Below are 16,628 nucleotides of genomic sequence, written 5' to 3'. Positions count from 1 at the left end.
CTAAATGTCTTCTGTGTCTATACCTTTTCATGCGGGAGATTGAAGATCCCTGATCCAGAGATCAGAACATTTTTGCCAGCAGTGTCCATTGATTTCATCAGTTCCCAGTGTAGCCTCAAGCCTCTCTTCTCTTAAGGAGATGGTCACGCCATCTACAAGGGGAAGGCGTGACCAAAGGACCCTGAGTTCCTTTCACCACTTCTGGCTGTGAGACAGAACCAGCTGGCAATGTTCCATTTTGCCCACTCACACATTACTTTATCTCAGTGGTTCCCAAACTTTAACAGCCCGTGAACCCCTTTCACTAAATTGTGAAATCTAGTGAACCCCCTCCTAAAAATGAATATTTCCAGGGTTTTAAGTTTAAATTTCCTCAGTGTGATGGCTGCGCTTGCTTTTCCTGCATAGCTCTTGGAAGTCTGGAACCACTGGAGAAAGATAAAGTCTCAGGTCTGGTTCAGCATCAAGTCTGTTTCTGTATTTGGTTTTCAGATGTGCATACAAGGAAAATGCTTTCTCGCATAAGTATGTTGTTGAAAATGGTAACAAAACTGCAGCAGTTTTTTCTGCCAGAAGGGGATATTCGTTTCTTAAACTCAGCCAAAAGTTGATCAATGACAAATTTCTGAAACTCCTTTTCAGTTCAAAATCACAGGAGATCTCAATCAATTTATCTTTTTCCTTAGTGTTCAATATCTGTGTTGAGAAAGTGGTATAATCAAATGGGGTTGCGAATCCAGTAATGATCACCTGACATAGCTGGAAAGTATTCCCTGAAAGTTGTGCGAAGTCCTTTTAGGTGTGCAATTACATTGGTTTTAGTGCACTGATCCAACTGAAGTTTATGTTCTGCCAGGAAGCCATGAAGATTACTGAAACACTCAGTTTGATTGTTTTCCAAACAACTTTCCCAGAACTGCAACTTCTTTGTCATGGATTCAGCTTGCTCTTGCACATTGAAAATTGTTATATTGAGGCCTTGAAGAGATAAATTTAGGTCATTAATTCTTGACAAAATATCTGCTAAATAAGCTATGTTATGGAGCCAGGCATTATTTTCCATACAGCTGACAAGGTAGAAAGGGTGGCTGTTGAAAAAAACTAGGATTTCTGTTCTAAGCTCAAACAAGCGCACAAGGATTTTGCCCCGTGACAGCCATCTAACTTCAGTATTGGTCAACAGACAATTGTGTATACTACCCATTTCTTCACAAAGTACGTGAAATATTCTGGAATTTTTTGGCCGTGATTTTATGAAATTCACCATTTTCACTACATTGTCCAGCACTTCCTTCAGTCCCTCAGGCATGCGTTTTGTTGCGAGGGCTTGTCTATGGATGCTGCAATGAGTCCAAGAGTCTTTTGATGCAGCCTTTTTTGTTCGAGCTACAAATCCAGTATACTTCCCCGTCATTAATGTGGCCCCATCAGTGCAAATGCCTATGCAACGAGACCAATCTATTTCCTTTTCTTGAAAATATGCATTAGTCAGATTGACGATATCTTCTCCAGTTGTACATTCTTCCAATGGTGAGCAAAACAACAAGTCGTCTTCAACCATACCTTCATTCACGTAACGTACAAACAGTAGCAAAATAGCTAGATTAGCTACATCAGTTGATTCATCCAACTGTATAGCATAATATGGACTATTTTTCACTCTGTCTACAATTGTGGTCTCTACATTATTTGACATGTAATTAATTCTTCCTGACAACATATTATTGGACAAAGGTATCATGTCAATCCTTTTCGCAGCCTTTTCTCTGAGCATGCAATGAATTACGTCTTTTATACATGAACCAATCAAGCTCTCTGCTATGGTATGGGCTTCTGATGCTTTTGCTAATTGGTAGCTCACGTGGTATGACGCTTCAAGTGAATTTTCATTATCAGTACTTGCTTTGGATATAAAACTGTTAATGTCACTTTTCCTTTCAGCTAATTTTCGCTTGAAAAAATCAACAGGCGTGTCGAGTTGTGCAGGATGCCTAGTTTCTAAATGGCGCCGAAGTAGAGAAGGTTTGAGGCTGCTGTTTACTAGAACATCACCACAAATCACACACAGTGGTTTTGGACGTTCTTGATCACCAGTGCATGTAAAACCATATTTTATATAATCGTCATATTTTCTTTTTTTTGTAAGTGACTTTCTAGGACCATCATGATCATTAGACTTAATTTCCATAGTGTGGACTTGAGGAAACACTAGCTGATTCTTGCATCTTTACGCTTTCCCCTTTCAGCCACTTATCCATTGAACTTGTGTACAAAAGTTCTAATAAAAATAAAACAGAGAGACTGCTAACAACCAACAAACTAAGAAATGAGAAGATTCACTGAAGTCTCACTGAAGCAAAACAGCACTCCAGAGAGAATGGCAATTACTGAGGCACCTTAACACTGCTACACTGGCTACAATGTGCTTCCAGCTGGTTTGGCTTGCAAACAGCTTTTCTTCTGCCATGAGGTCCGTCCCTACGAGGGTGCCCTGCGAGGGACAAATTAGCTTGGACCACCCCCCACGTACAGCATGGCCCCTGCTCACTCTGCCCTTGATGACAAGCCAGAGGTCTGAGCTGCCACCTGTGCACCTGGGGTCTCAGCTACCGCCCTGCCCACCACAGGGCTCCGGCTACTGGCCCTGCACCGGGGTCTGGGCTGCCGGCTCTGCACTCTGTGGGGCTCCAGCTGCTGGACCCCGTTGACTGCCCCAGTCAACTGAGCTCAGGTTGCAGGTCCCGCTGACCGCCGGGGCTCGGACTGCTGCCCCCAACTGCCCAGCCCCACTCTCCCTGGGGCTTGGGCTGCCAGCCCCGCTTGGAGTGCTGGGGTTCAGACTGGTGACTCCCCTGCTGATGGGGGCAGGGCTCAGGCTGCCAACCCCAATGGCCCGGCCCCACTCTCCCTGGGGCTCGGGCTGTCTGCCCTGCAACCGGGTCCTACCTGCTGTCTCCAATGCTCAGGGTCCTCTGGCCGCCGTTAGTGAAATTTTTCTGGTGACTCCCCTGTAACATTCTGCGAACCCGTTTGGGAACCAATGAACTAGGGTCTCTGGACCTATCAACACCCTTTAAAAATATCCCTAAGAATAAAGAACCAAAAAAGTTGGATCTCCTGGGCATAAAAAGTCATTTGTCCTCGAGCATACAACTTTGCTTAGCAAATTATCCGGCTCTTCTTTCTCACTATGACTATTTTCATAGGATAAGACTGAGGAGTTTCTGGATAAATGTCCACGTACTTTAGAAAGGACTTGAAATCTCTCATCTCAAGTCAGTTAATGGCTAAGACCTCTGTACAAGTTGCAACTGGTGCTGCTGATACAGCATCAAATTCTTTGAGTGCTGGTGTCTCTGTGCATACACGGGCTCCATGCTCTTGAGACTGAAAGATTGTTGCAAGAAGTGTCCATTGGTCCACGTCTGTACTTTTCCAATCCTTGTGCCCCAGATGAACGGTATAAGGGATGGTGTGGACCGTCCACCTCTCCATTTCCTTTCTACTGCTGTGTGGTGTGAGACAAAACCCTCCATGTCCATTCGACTTCATTTCTGTAAGTATTGTAAAAAATAAAATTTTGTTAATAGCAGTTTAGAGTTAGTTTAGTTAGATAGATTTTGGGGACTCCCCTGTCTGGGGCTGCTGCCATCCTGGTAAAGGATTCAGATTATGCCCAGGATTCCAGGCTTCAAGAACAGCATCTCCTGCCCCCGATCCTTCGTGATGATCATTAGAGGTGCCCATACTTCTTTGGAGAAGCTCATATCTCTGCTAAGTGGAGTATCTGCCATTCCATTCCCAGTTGAGCCCTGTAAGCTCAGGAATTCAGACTTAGGAAACATCTCATGGAATGTGCTGTGAGGCCCCAGCCTAATATGCCAATGTACATGGGCGGGTGGGGGGTCTGCCTGGCCCAGAAGCATTGAGGAACATACCACCCAGCTCCATTGTCTCTGAGACAGGGGCGAGCAAAGATAAGGAATCCTTTTCCCAAGCTCACCATGAGGGTAGAAAGCCTCTCAAAAGCCTAAAGAGAAATCCCCCTCCAGAACAACCTCCTAAGGTGAGGGCTGCTTCCCCAGCACCTTCACGAATGAGTGACTCTTCGTGCCTGGTGCCAAGAGGTTTAAGAGCACGTACGAGTTATGATACCATCCCACTGGATCCAAATAGTATAAGTACCTGCATGTTGGCACTGTTGATACCAAGCAAAGAGAGGCATGAGCCAAGGCTCGGATAACCATCGGTACTGGCAAAGGACGTTCAAGAACCCCATGTACCACTGGTACCAATGTGAGCGCATAAGGTAACACCAGCTCCCAAGGGAGAAGACTCTTCAATCCCCTGATGACAGCTTCACTCCAGGGGATATCTTTGTTGTTCTGGACCCAGGTTCTCCCCTTCTATTGGACCTGGTCTTTACAAGGGAGATTCTTACACTGGCAGTCCACAAACACTACTACTTACTGGACTCATGGATCATCCTTTCAAACCACTGGGTTTCTTGTTCCCAGTTGTCTTCATGGACAAATACAGCTTTCCTTGTGGCTATTACATCAGCGCGTAAGGTGAGTGAGTTGTAAGCATCTTCTGCCATATATGATTTTCTGCAAAGACAAGGTTATTCTCAGACTGCACCCTAAATTATTTTCTAAAGTGCTGACTGATTTTTCATTTAAATAAATCTGTATGTTTACCAGTGTTCTTTCTGAAACCACACTCAACCAAGGGTGAAGCTGAACTACACATATTAGATATCATATGTGCCTTGTCCATTTATTTCACTAGGAAAAAATCTTCTCCAGTAGGAATAGAGAGGTTATTTTACCTGTGTATTTGGTACTGGTGCGACTGCTGCAGAAAAACTGTCTCCACTTCAGGTGTTCACAGTTCAAGAAGGATATTAATAAATTGGAGAGGGTTCAGAGAAGAGTCATGAGAATTATTAAAGGATTAGAAAATGTGCCTGATAGCCCTACTCAAGTAGCTCAATCTACTTTGCTTAACAAACAAAAGGTTAAGAGGTGACTTGATCACAGTAAGTTAATATCTACATGGGGAACATTTGAAAATGGGCTCTCCAGTCTAGCAGTGAGAAGTGTAATATGACCCAATGGCTGTAAGCTAGTTAAACTTAGGCTGGAAATAAGGCGTAAATTTTTAACAGTGAGAGAAATTAACAGTTGGAACAGTTTATCGCTGGCATGGTATATTCTCCATCATTGACAATTTTTAAATCAAGATTGGATATTTTTCTAAAAGATCTGCTCCCAGAATTATTTTGGAGGAAGTTCTCTGGCCTGTGTTAGACAGGCAGTCCAACTAGATGACCACAATGGTCCCTTCTGGCCTTGGAATCTATGAATTTAGGTCATCCCCTCTGCTCTTTGCTTCTGTTGCTGAAAGATCTAAGGTTCAGGCAATTTCAACCCAGAGAATTTCTAGATGGATGTCAGGTTGTATAAAGTTATTTTATGAGATGGCCAGTTTACAGCTACCTGGGAACATTAGGGCACATTCAGCCGGGACCCAGGCAGGCTTATTTAGAGATATTCCTACAGTTGATAATTGTAGGGATGCTACCTGGAGTAATGTACGTTCACAAAACATTATTGTGGCGATGTCGCATGCAGGTGCTCACCTGGGCGGGGCTCTATTAAAATCCGTATTTAATTAGACTCGCAGTAGTACCCTCTGTCTGTGTGGTGTACTCCTTGTGAACCACCGGATGTGGATCATATATAGGCAAGCATACAAAGAAGAAAGGGAAGTTACTTACCTGTTCAGTAACTGGAGTTTTCAAGATGTTTTCTACATGTGTTCTACAACCCACCCTCCTTTTCCCCACTACTGCCAAACCTAATATCTTGGACTGGGTAGTGGTGAAAGAGCTGAGGATCAGTTGGTCACACTTTCCCCTTTTATGCCCTTGGGGGTGAGAGGAGACAGGCTTGAGGCTATGCAGGGAGCGGGTGTGACCAATGGACACTGCTGGCTAAAGTGTTCCAATATCTGGCACGTGGAGAACATATAGAGAATACATCTCAAAGAATTCTAGTTACGGACCAGGTAAGTAACCTCCCTTTGTAGTCTTGATTTTTATATCTAAATTTTCTTACAAAATATGTTATGTCGGAAATATTGTTAATACCCTTGACAATTAACAGTAAAATATTTTGTACCATACTGGTTGTCAATCTGTTTGTAAGTTAATAGAGGCTAGTCTACACTACACAGGCCCTGCTGATACAACTATATTGGCAGAGCCTTCTAGTGAAGGCACAGCATATGCCAACAGAGTTTTTCTGCCACCATCATAACACTACTCCCTGTCTACACTACGGTATAGTTAGATTAACATAAATCGCCTTGCACTGACCTATGTGTGCACGTTCACATTCAATTTGTCTGCAGCTGACATAATCACCCTGTTACAGCAGTGCAGTAAAACCATCTCCCCAAACAGCATAGAACTGTGGTCAACGTACTGAGGTTGACACAGTGTGAATGCAGACACTGCATGACTTGTGTTGACCCTAATAGTCCTCCAGCAGCTGTCCCACAATGCCCCATTCCCTGTCACAGTGACCACTCTAGTCACAATTGTATACTCCACTATCCAGTAGTCATAGAGACTTGAAACCACTCCTCCCCCTTTTTAAAACTTTCTGAATGCAGCATGATTTTGAAATGTCTTTCCCTGAATGCCCACCTTGGTAAGCACATCTAGCAGCTCTCCATTGTGTGCAACTGCCTGACCATCCAGGCTGGTTCCAAGCACTAGACATACTCCTGCCTGGAGTAGGCAGAAATATTGGATCTCCTGAGCCTGAGAGAAGAGCTATAGCAATGTGCAAACAAATTGTTCAGGGGATGCAGGCAAAGGGGTATAACAGGGATCAGCAGCAGTGCTGTGTGCACTTTGCCAGGGATGCCACAAAGTTAAGGAGTGCAATGGATTTGGTGCTGTGCTACAGACCTGCCACTTCATGTCATACTTGCTGCAGACCGCACCAGCACACCACCATGAATACCTCTGAGGAGCCTAAGCCAGAGACCCCTGCCATGAATGGGGAAGAGGAGGTGGGAAATGGGGCGGGGGACTCCTACCAAACCACGAGCCAATTTGAGACGTCAGTGTAGCCAGTCATGCCAGGTGATTGCAGATGAGCCTGATGAAGGGGAAAGGAACTCAGGTAAGCGTGTGCATGCACTTTTCATTACATTGCTCAAATTTAAGATGCACCCGAACCATTCCAGGCTCGCAAGACAAAGATATTGACTTTCATTGTTTTATTCATACTAGAAGAGTAGTGGTACAAGAGACAGATAGACCGACTTGGTATCTTCATTCCCATTAGGTTGGGCGGGGTGGTGGTGGCATACAGAGCATTTTGTTTGTATTGCATAGAGATTTCCTTTTTGTCCTCCTGAGAGATCTCGAAACTTTCAGGGAGATGCTCTGCAATCCTCTCCCAAAGGTTCCCAGGTTGCCTTATTTGTTCCTCCACAGGCGAACACTTTCCCACACCGCTTTGTCGTGAGTTCGGCTGATACCATTGCAGTAAACTGGCTAGCGACGTTCCAAGCTCAGGATGCCAGTAGCAGCTGTGTTCTCTGTGCCTTTGTGATCCTTGTGTGAGAGCAGCTAAAACCACCACCGTCTGTGGAAAATAGTTCTAATATTCAGTGCTATTGTCTTATACTCATACCCATGAAACAGGAATCAACATTTTATAGCTTCATGCAAAAGAAAATCCTTATCCCCCTTGTCCCTGGTGGGGAACGGAGAGTGGTGCGGGGCTGAGCTGTTCCAAAGCTGAAACATGAATAAGCTTTTGTCATTAAAAGTATTTATGCAAATAGGGGAAGGCAGCTTTGAAACTTATCTTTCCCTTTCCCCTGTGACTGTAAATTCAGTGGTACAGCTGTACTGCTTTTATAAAGCAGCTTCGAGCAATGCTCCCTTTATACCTGCAGAACTCCTGACCCTGACAGAGAAGAAAACTAGGGAGCACATGTTCTGAGAGATGCTGTACTGGACCATGAAAAAAAGGACTGATATGACCAAAAGCATGGAAAAATGTGGTATCTTCCATTGTCATTTTGCAGTGTTTGTTGTAGCTGTGTTGGTCCTAGGATACTAGAGAAACAAGGTAGGTGAGGTAGTATCTTTTATTGGACCAACTTTGGTTGGTGAAAAAGAGACAAGCTTTTGAGCTTACCACTGAGCTCTTCTTCAGGTCACGTGTGAAGAACTCTAAGTAAGCTCAAAAGTTTCTCTTTCAGCAACAGAAGTTAGTCTAATAAAAGATATTACCTCGCCCTCTTGTTTTTCTAGCATGGAAAAAAAAGTCCCTGGAGTCCCACCAGGACCAAGAGGGAAACAACCTAAGCCATAATTCAGCAAATCCAAATGCTGTACATCCTGGTTCACCCTGCTTGCGGCTTTCTGAACAGCTGTGTTCTTAAAGAAGTGACTGTCGTGCACTTTCCCTGACCAATCCATGTTGATATCTGTGAAATGTTACTTATGAGTCACCAATGCTTGAATAAGCATAGAAAAGTAGCCATTTTTGCTGATCTGCTTTGTGGCAAGGTGGCCTGTTGCCAAAAGAGGAATATGCATGCTGTGTATAGCCCCACTTCACTTTGGGTAGTCTATTACTGCAAATCTATTCACTATGTCCTGCATATTGCCAACAGTCACAGTCCTGTGTAGCAGCAGATAACTGGCCCTACACACTTGCATAACTGAGTTACCTTCTGTTCTTTAGGGTGCATTGTCCTGTTCCCTTCCTTCCACATGTACCCTCACCCATAACACACCTTTCTTCCTCTCCTTTGTTTTTGTTTCCTCCTGTCACCATCACCCCCCATTTGTAACTTCAGGTCTAAATTCTAGATGGTCAATTCTTCAAGCCAGAATCCAGTATATTTTAGAACAGAGACAGTCGTGGCCTGGCTTTTAAATGCTTGTTTGTGCCATAGGTGGGAGATCATGCTATTGGTGCTTGGAACCTAAGTGTCTCTTACATATTTATCCTTTATGTAAAGAAATGGAGACATTAGGTCATTTTCAGCTTTTTCTCTGGCCCGTTTGTGCTGCCTGGGTGGCACAAAACACTTGACAGCTATCCTGACAAAACTGCATGGAGTTTCCCCAATCCAACTTTAGCGGATGGCTACAGCTGTTGTAAGAGGAGCAGCCCTTCTGTTCCATAAATTAACAATGGGGATCAACAATGTAGGAGAGTATTGACTTTTCAGGAGTCAGACCACTTTTAATGTTACAGAAGAATGACACAGTATCATTGCCCAGACCTGCCCCTAGCATTGACCCTCACTGCTACTGCCTCACCCATGACTGAGCATCACCCCTACACTGTGACACTGCCTAGCCCCAACCCTGAGCATCACCCCCACTGTGACACCTCTGCCCCCAGCATTTATCCTTATCGCAGTGAGATTGACCAGCCCCACCTATGCAGTACAGTACATTGTCCAACAGTATGACATTGCTCTGTAACACCCCCAGCTGCCCAGCCAAGACCCTAGTACTGAGCGCTGCCCCTAGTGTGGCACTGCCCAGCCTCACCCCTCCCAGCCCTGACTCTCATCCCTGTGTAAGGCTGCCCCATGCCACCCCAGCACTGAGTATCACCCCCAATGTGACACCTCTGCCTCCAGCTTTGATCCTCATCCCAGTCCTGCCCACCCAGCACAGGGCATCACCTTCACAGTGTGATGCCCCTAGCCCTGATCCTCCTCCTAATGTGGCACTACCCAGCCTGCCCACTCGCACGGAACGTTGCCCCTAATGAGTGTGACATGGCCCAGCTCCAGCCCCAGCACTGAGCCCCACCTCTCAGCTACCCACAGTGCGACACGGCCCAGTCCTGCACTGAGCCCGGGGCCCCGTAGTGTGGCACTGCCTTGCCCCCAGCACTGAGCCCCGACCGGCACTGTGACGCCGCCCGCCCCCGCGTTGGATTCTAGTACTACGCGGATCTGTGACGACAGGTATTTTGTCCTCGCTACCTTACCGTACATGGGAACTGGCCCCTTGTGGTCGGTGATTGGCTGGTAGGAAGTGGAAGCGGGTGCTGTTTGGCGCGCGTGCGTGGGAGCGATGTGTCCGGTGGCTCGTGAGGGGCGGCGCTGAGCAGGTACTGGGGGGTGGCAGAGATCCCCTCACACCACATGCCTCGACTGGGGAGCGCGCTGGCCCTACGGCTCGCCACGGACCCGGGCGGCCGCGGGGGCGGAGCCCCGCACAGCATGCCTGGCGGCCGGGGCTCTGGGGCGGGGCCCGGGGCTCCTGGCTGCGGCCCGGAGCGTTCTCAGCGGTCCTCTGGCGAGCCCCTGGCTGTGCCTGCGGGAGCGTTGGGGGCGGCCGGGGACACGGCTCCGGAGGAGCGAGGGACTTGCTGCGCTGGGGAAGGGCCGCTCGGCTGCAGCCTGCCGCTGGGCTGGTGTTGAAAGCGGCAGGACCGTTTCCTCCCGCTTCAGAAAGCGAGTCCGAGGCGGAGCGGGCCCGCGTGGGGCGGGCGGTGTAACGCGCTGCTGCCTCAACCGTTAGTGCTGAGGGTACGTAACGCCGCACTGAGATCCCCGCGGCTGACTCGGGCCAAGGAGCTGGAGTCCGGGCCCAGGGGCACTGCGAGCATGGACACGGCAATAAAACAGCCTCTTAGCCCGAGGTCCACGAGCCGGAGTCGGCTGGTACGCGAATGTCTAATCCCAGCGTAGACCTGTCCTAAGAGCTCACGTAGAACAGACCCAAACAGCAGGTAAAGCAGTTCTTGCTTACAGGACATGGTGCGTGTTTTCAGGAGAGGCTGGGTGATGTGAGGTAAATGGATGAATGTTCACGTTGCATTGTTGGCTGAGAAGTACAATAGCAGTGCTTGACGTTCTCCAGAGCTTTAATAGGTCTTGTGGAGAAACTCCCAGACTCTGATTGATTTGCAGCAGGTGGGGTGACTAAAGCAGCAATCCAGACTCCTGGCTGCTGAGGTCTGTGCTTAGGAAGCTGCTGCTGTATCTTAGTTTATTCTGGCTGAGGCATTTTTAATCATGCTGAAGAGTCTGGTGGTGTGGTGTTATGTGAAAAAGTTTGAGCATATTAATAGTAAGAGCTCTTTAATTTCCCACAAGCTGAAGGTGAAATGTCCTGCGGGGCATGTTCTAGTATGGTTGTCTATTGGTGCTTGAAGAAAAGGAGTACTTGTGGCACCTTAGAGACTAAACAATTTATTTGAGCATGAGCTCATGCTCAAATAAATTGGTTAGTCTCTAAGGTGCCACAAGTACTCCTTTTTCTTTTTGCGAATACAGACTAACACGGCTGTTACTCTGAAACCTGTCATATTGGTGCTTGCTGAGACAGGCAATCATTACACCAGTTTCTTGATAGCCTCATTTGTCAGCTGTGGGTTTTTTAGGCTGATTCTTATGAACACAGACACATTCTACCCAGTCCCTTAGCTGCTGTGGTTTTGGGCTCCCTTCCCCAGTGAATAATTTCACTGCTGCCTACAGTTCTGAGCAGCCTCAGGGAGACTTACCCAGAAACTTGATAACTTCATTCTGTAGCTGATTGGCAAAATTCTGAGCAGTAGCTGCAGAAGCTCTAATGCTGTCTTATCTGCAGATACAGGAAGACAAGACTGCGCATTAGTTACACCTGCTTCTTTGCAATCTGTCACGAGAAATGTCACTTTTTCAAACAAAGGAAAAGCATAGAGTCTGGAAAAATAGATGACTAGCTTCTCCCCTTCACACCCTAAACACTCAGAAGCGGGAAGCTTTTGGTTCTCAGCCATTCCCTTAGGGGCCCTTTAATCTCTACCACATTTCTGATTTGCACCAAGCTAGTCATAACAGCAGCCCTCAGTCGGGGAAGGACTAATTTATCACAGATTGTTCTAGGAAGTGTCCAATTTAGTCCAGGAGAAGGATGTTTAGACACCTGGAATGGATAAGGAACTTAGAGAAAGGCTCCTTAATACTTTTCTAGATAGTCCTGCACCCTGGAGCAACTGTTGGCACCAAAGGGAAAGTTAATCTCCTTGCCCTGCTAAAACCCACAAGCTGAAAAACTTAGTTTCAGTTTTGTGAGATGACTATTTAAAAGTGCATAGTCTTGCTGGCCTCATTGAAATTGTGTGTGTTTATTCTTGCCTGTTCCTGCCACCTTTCAGCTGTTTGGCTGGAGCAGCCTAAGCAAGACATCAAAGAGCTGAGTCTGTACTTTCTGATCAAAGTCCTCCCCCACGCCCCAAGTAAACAAGGCTGTGTTTCAGCTACTTCTGTGCCTGTTCGAGGGAAGGGCAGATTGTGTCTAAAATATTTATTACAATGGGAAAAAGTCTTAACAGTCCCATAACTCAGGAGCTCAAGGGCGTTTTCTCTAACTATTAAAATCCTGTTTGGGTAGAGATGACACATGACAAATTTCACTCCCAAATGTGGAAGTTTTGGGATAGCCTAGTGTGTGAGTTCTCACCTTTTGTGCATACCCCAGCTATTCATTGTTGGGTTAAGGCAGGAACTCCCCCTCCAAGATGCTTTCCATAAGTAGCCAGTCCAAGGGTTCTTGCATCTTCCTCTGAAATACCTGAACTGGCTTCTCTTAGAGATAAGATACCAGACTACAAGTCATACTCCTGGGGGAATTCTGCACCAAAAAATTAAAAATTCTGCACACAATATTTTAAAACTTCAAAATTGTGCAAATTTTATTTGTCAAAATAACACTATATAATCACACCAGTTTCAATTATTTTGGTAATTTATTTCAAAGTATCTGTCATCAAGTATGTCTGTAACTCTCTACTGCTGGGGGAATTTTTTGTCTGTGTTGTTAAAGAAACCCCTCTGATGGCTGGGCAGACTACGGCCTGCAGGCCACATCTGGCCTGTCAGACCATTTAATCTGGCCCTCAGCTCCTGCTGGGGAGCAGGGTCAGGGGCTTGTCCCGCTCTGTGAGGCTTCCAGGAAGCAGCCGGCATGATTTCCCCACTGGCTCCTATGTAGTACGCAGAGGCATGGTCAGGTGGCTCTGCACACCACCCCTTCCGCAGGCGCTACCCCTGCAGCTCCTGTTGACTGTGGTTCCCGGCCAGTGGGAGCTGCAAGGATGGTGCCTGCAGACGGGGCAGCGCGCAGAGCCACTTGGCCGCGCCTTGGAGCTAGAGGGGGGACATGCCGCCGGGAGCGGCTTCAGGTAGGCACCGCCGGGAGCCTGCCCCAGTCCCCTGCCACAGCCCTGATCCCCCTTCAAACCCCTTGATCCCAGCCCAGAGCCCCCTCTTGGTACCCCAAGCCCCTCATCCCCAGCCCCATCCCAGAGCCTCCACCCCCTGCCAGAGCCCCAATAGCCTGCCCTATCCTGGTTCCCCTTTTGCTCTCCGAACCCCTCGGTTCCAGCCTGGAGCCCACTCTTGCACCCTGAACTCCTCATTTCTGGCCCCACCCCAGAGCCCACACCCCCAGCAGGAGCCCTTGCCCGCTCCTGCACCCCTACCCCGAATTTCATGACTGGCCATGCAAAATTTCCATACCCCAGTGTGGCCCTCAGGCCAAAACATTTGCCCACCCCTGCACTCTGACAACCCAATTCTTGTTTCTCTGCTCCCTCCCCTGCATAGCCCAGCTGGGGGGCCAGACACAGTTTCCCCCACCGCTTCCCCCCCCCCCAGAGCCCAGCCATAGGGCCCTCCGTGGCCTAGACACTCACATCCCCTTCCCCCTAGAGGTTGGCTGCAGGCCCCCTCCAGCCCAGACACACACACCCTTTCCCCCTCCGAGCCCAGCCATGCACCCTCCACCAGCCCAGATACTTCCCCTTCTCTCCTCCTCCCCCCGAGGCCAGCTGCGGGCCTCCCCCATTGCAGAAACACACACCCCTTCTCCCTCCCCCCCTGAGCCCAGCCATGCACACACCCCCCCCCCCAGCCCACACACTTCCCCTCCCCTGAGGCCAGCTGCGCCTCCCCAGCCCAGGCACACTCACCCCCTCCCATCTAGAGTCCAGCCATAGGGCATTCTCCAGCCTAGACACTCACTCCTCCCCCTCGGAGCCCAGCTGTGGGGCCTTCCCCAGGCCAGACACTCTACCTCCTACCCAGGGATCCAGAGGAGAAACGGCCTGATACTGGGTCCCAGGCTTGCACAGAGTTTCCTTCCTTCAGGGCATGCTGGGAACTGCAGCTGCTGGGAGCCCTCCAGTTCACTCCACTTTTCCCCAGCCTTGTCTTCTATTTGTGAGCTGGGCTCTGCCGGGTCCAGTGGCCTCTGATGGCAGCCAACATCTCTGCAGCCCATTTCTGTGGGGGCGGGAAGGAAATTCTGCACACACAACATTAATTTCTGCAAAATTCTGCCTTGTGCAGTGGTGCAGAATTCCCCCGAGAGTAAAGTCCGATCCAGTGTGAAAATTGCTATGTTCCTAAAGAAAAATGTGCAATCTTAAACTTGCTGGGTTAAGAAGTGGGGGGTGGGGGGAGTGTTTACCCTCTTTTAGCTGTTTAGAAGTGTTTAATTGCAAATTTTGGGTGTTGGCTATCCATTTTTACCTGGAGAGCTAGTAGGGTTGTGGTACTGTGTGAAGGAAGCAGTTCCTGAGCCAACCAAGAGGAAAGGGTTTTTAGTCAGTTTATCTGAAATTGTATTTAAACTCATAGTTAGCTGAAATGTTAGACAAACAGTTGAGAAGGAAGATTTCTGAAGATATGCCTTTTCTGCTTAGGGCACAGAGCTCTTTTTCCAGTTGTTTGGCTCTTGCAGGGGACACCTTAATCAAAAGCAGAAAATGAAACCTTATTATTTCTAAAGGTAAAACAAGCACTGCATCTGCCTTTTGGGGGGAGAGAAGAAAATGTACGTAAAGTATATAAAGAAGCAAAAAAGACAAATTAGGTGACTTATTTTTTGCAGATCACCTTAAATTATAGGTGTGACTGAGTGTCTGCAGTAGCAAAATAAGAACAGCTTGCTGAGGACAGCTGTACGCTCCTTCCCACATTCAAAGGTTTTTACTTGGCTGTTCACAGGTTTCTAAAGTTGCAGTAAAATTAATGGCCAAGTTCATTTAGTGTAGAGGCCAAGATACTTCACAAACCAATTAAGTACTGAACCCTTGATTCTTTTCAGAGTAGCAGCCATGTTAGTCTGTATCCGCAAAAAGAAAAGGAGTACTTGTGGCACCTTAAGAGACTAAGATGTGAGCTGTAACTCACGAAAGCTTATGCTCAAATAAATTTGTTAGTCTCTAAGGTGCCACAAGTCCTCCTTGATTCTTGTCACTTTGCCACTGTAACTTCCAGTTGCATGGAGAATTTAAAGGGGAGCTGTGAGGCGCACGAACAGAGTTCTTTTCTTTTTTTTCTTTTTTTAATTTCCTTATTTGTTACTAATAGCATCTCAGCTGACAGAATTTGAAAATATCAAATTCACTGCACATGACTGCTTAGGCAATAAGAATGGGCAAGTCAGTTTCTAATCTGTGCCTGCATTGCATTTGGACATGAATCTGCAATGTTCAGGCTACAATGCTGCAGAACATGTTGTGTTCCTTTAAAAAAGCTTCTGTGAAAATGGGGGGGAGGGGGGGAGCATGGAAACATTTCTACTGGTGGGAGGCCTTTTTAAACTAGATTTATTTTCAGAACCTAAACCTTGGGCCTAAGTCGATTTTTCAGTGTCATTCTAGGCCCATTTACACTATGTGTTCAGCCATATCACAGGGAAGCACTTAACATACTGTTGTGTCCCCAGTCATGGTTAGAGTATGACTTTGGTGTTGAAACAGGACTGTAAAAGGATACAGTCAACAGTGGTCCTTGTGACTGAGGTGTTTCTGTGGAGGAGCTTGGAAGGCAGGACCCATTGGTGTGACTCCTTATTTAAATTGAGCCAATGCAGGAGCCAGGCTCCGGAGTGATGTCCTTTTGAGTGTTTGTGTTGCTAAGAAGGTGAGCTGCTGCAGTTTGAACTAGTTGGAGCCTTATGTCGGTGAATTCATTTCTAGATATATTGCTACGGTAATCTAGTTGAACGATCACAGTTGCTCAGGTCACTTGTGGCTGGGCCTGAGTCTGACAAGCTGAGACAAGCACAGATTGAAGAGGATCTTTCTGCAGCCAGAGATTTATGATGGGTCCAGGATTGTGTCTATAGACTTGACTATCTGAGGAGAGGTAATATACTGGCAGCAAGTTCTTTGAAGCATTTTACTCCACTGGTATTGCCTCCATCCAAACCAGGTTTAGTTTCATCATCTTCTTTTCATCCGGCACTACTGTTTCCTTTAATATTTGGATAGCTGGGTATGATCCATGTATTGCTGAGTCCATGAGGCCCTATGATTTTACCTACTGGCTTCATGCAACCCATCTGTCAATAGTACTCCATAGGAGTGGGCTCTGGAGATGGAAGACAGTTTCCCATCATGACTCTTGTGGTTTGGTCGAAAAAGGAAGGATTGGAATGTTTTTTTTCAGTGTGCTGTTGCATGCCTGTGCTGTGTCTCTGAAATAGGACAGCTACATTTTATGACTGACCGTATACAAGGCCTTACAGATCCAGCAGTCACAGTATGGCTATACACCAAAATCCA

General features: G+C 47.1%; 1 protein-coding gene across 5 annotated transcripts in view; it reads left to right on the top strand.

Moving 5' to 3' along the window:
- The first annotated feature begins 10,092 nt into the window (after positions 1-10,092).
- ERLIN1 (ER lipid raft associated 1) overlaps positions 10,093-16,628 on the top strand; it is a 56,979-nt gene continuing 50,443 nt past the window's right edge. For 3 of the 5 annotated variants that reach the window (XR_013346569.1, XM_077821012.1, XM_077821009.1), the window contains exon 1: positions 10,093-10,172. The gene's annotated coding sequence lies outside the window, so the exon portion shown is untranslated. The other 2 variants (XM_077821011.1, XM_077821010.1) reach the window with 2 other exon arrangements.

The sequence above is a fragment of the Eretmochelys imbricata genome, chromosome 7 (genome assembly GCF_965152235.1).
Source record: "Eretmochelys imbricata isolate rEreImb1 chromosome 7, rEreImb1.hap1, whole genome shotgun sequence".
Lineage (NCBI taxonomy): Eukaryota > Metazoa > Chordata > Testudines > Cheloniidae > Eretmochelys > Eretmochelys imbricata.
The sequence above is the reverse complement of the archived record's forward strand: the minus strand, read 5'-3'. Positions and strand labels throughout refer to the sequence as shown.